Raw genomic sequence first — 2,444 nt, 5'->3', positions numbered from 1 at the left:
CGAATTATACATTTTATTATAATTATATTATAATTATATATATATATATATATATATACTTTTACCTGACGTGTACAGTCACTTTTACTACTAACTATTTGGTTGGGGTTTTTTTTTTTTGCTTTTGCTTTTGCTTTTTTTTTTTTTTTTTTTTGACCAGATGCATAAAGAGGAAGTCATTTTATCTTCTATGTGAATGTAAATGGGTGGTGGGGGTGGCTGAATTGCAATGAAAAATGTTGATTTTCTGATCTGCTTTTCCTTGACTTGACCTGGATGAAGATGTATGGTGTTCATCTGATGGCGCCGCCCACCCTCATGGGGCTGAATGGCAGACTGCTGCGATGCGCTAAGTGATGAAATGATGACCCCATTATGAGAAGTGGCTCCAAAATGAGGGGGTATCGGCCAAAGATTGCGGACCGCCGCCGCCACCGCCGCCAGTCTCCTCCTCCTCCTGCTGCTTGCCCCGCTGCACACACAATGATTGATTTGCTTGAGATGGATCACAGGAAGCAGCTATTGATTTTTCCTCTCCCTGCCTATAGTGTTTTATGAAGAAAATACTTATTTACACTTGGGTGTTTTCCAGACTTACTCAATATCCACTTTTTGGGGGTAGGATAAAGGATCTAATTGTCCTTGCTCAGTGACGTGACAAATGACCTGTAATATTATTTCAGTCGGGAGTCAATAGGCGGGATGACTAAATGAATATTGATTGGTTACAATGAAGCCTTGAATGTGGATGGGAGCCTTCTGTCAGGACCTTGCAGTCAGCATTCAGACTGATGATGCCCCGCGTACACTTACACTTGCAAAATACAGTGAAAAGTCAGAGTTACACAATTTTTTTTTTCTCACAAGAAATTGTGGAAATCAATCAATCCCTTTCAGGTTCATACTGAACCCAACATAAAACCTTTATTGTTAAAGGAATGTTTGAAGCAATATTGATTTGAAACCTGCAAAAACAAACAAAAAAAAAATACAGTAGTACAAAAACAAAATCTGGCACTAGCATCTGTAACTTAAAGAATTTTAAACTTTTTAATCCCTTACTCATGACATTTTAAACCTTTTGTTGACTTGTATCAGTTATCAACGAGAAATGCCAGCTCACGACTCTACAGTTCAAGTTACAACCACCCACTGGGGTTTTCTATTCTGCCTCTAAAATTGTGTTTACTTGATGCTGAAGTACACTGTATGAATTATCTTTTGTTATGCGCTGCAATGGTCTTTACAATTGGATGAAAACATTCCGCTAGACATTATTCACCTTTTGTCAGTATGAACCAGTTATAAATCGTAAGCGCTGGCTCACGATTTGGCAAAATCAAACGACACCACACACTATCGTTAACTATTCTGTGTCTTATTCCGTGGTTGCCTTAAGCTTTGACCATTTCAAAATAGCAAACGTGGGCATATTTTAAAGTGAAAGAAGTGTCACTTTTTTATCACTACATAACCGCATGAATGTGGGTCCACTATCTGGCAAGCCTGAGGTCATTTGCACTGTTATTTAACAATTTCTAGCAGATTATTAAGACTGAGCAAAAAGAAATGATTAACCTTTGTATTAACAATGTATAAACTCTTTATGATATCCTCATTGTAAAGTGGCATCTAAAGTAGTACACTAGTTCTCTTCTCACCACTGACCATATGTATAAAAAGATGACATGAAATGACTCACACTTTTACACACGGTGTATGCAAAAGTGGGGAGCAGATATCTTGCCAATTCAGCATAAACACTGTGTAGCTGATCTGTATGATTCAGTCATCAACAGTAATTGATGGTCGACTTTTTGGAAAGTTCAAGCTACTACTCAAATGAATATGAAGGTAAAATTATTCATTAACTCTGCATGAACTGTGTGTACAAGTGCAAAAATAAGTTAAGAAAAGACGAAATTAAATTCAGCATTAACACTATATTGAAAATATAGTTTACCCAAAAGTGGTCTAAGGATATCGTTGAAGGTGAAAATTGTGTGTGTGTGTGTGTGTGTGTGTGTGTGTGTGTGTGTGTGTGTGTGTGTGTGTGTGTGTGTGTGTGTGCCCTACAAGTGACTGGCCACAATTCCAGGGTTTACCTTGCTTCCCTCACTTGGGATCAGCTCCAGCTCACCTGTGACCCAAATTAGGATGAGTGGGATGGAAACATGGACGGATGCATTGCTTGCCATTCTGAGTAGTAAACATCCACGTAAATGTCATCACTGAACATCATCAAGATGTGCAGGGCGGCTTTACCCAAGAGCAACATGTTCCGTCAAGTCAAACGGACGAGCGAGATGCTAACAGCCACTGCACTGTACACATTGGCAGCAACTATCATCCACTCGAAAAGAGTGGCTCGGCCTACATTCTATATATATATATATATATAGATATATATCTATATATATATATATATATATATATATATATAT

At 38.1% G+C, this 2,444-nt stretch overlaps 1 long non-coding RNA gene across 1 annotated transcript in view; it reads left to right on the top strand.

The window, feature by feature from the left end:
• LOC109513971 (uncharacterized) overlaps nt 1-1,570 on the top strand; it is a 3,902-nt gene extending 2,332 nt beyond the window's left edge. The window contains exon 2 of the long non-coding RNA XR_002167904.1: nt 283-1,570. This is a non-coding gene — a long non-coding RNA (uncharacterized LOC109513971). The remainder of the gene's footprint in view (nt 1-282) is intronic.
• Nucleotides 1,571-2,444: the final 874 nt, after the last annotated feature.

The sequence above is a fragment of the Hippocampus comes genome, unplaced genomic scaffold, assembly GCF_001891065.2.
Source record: "Hippocampus comes isolate QL1 unplaced genomic scaffold, H_comes_QL1_v1.1 scaffold82, whole genome shotgun sequence".
NCBI classification, from domain to species: domain Eukaryota; kingdom Metazoa; phylum Chordata; class Actinopteri; order Syngnathiformes; family Syngnathidae; genus Hippocampus; species Hippocampus comes.
Note: the sequence above shows the minus strand (reverse complement) of the source record. Positions and strands in the feature narration are given on the sequence as shown.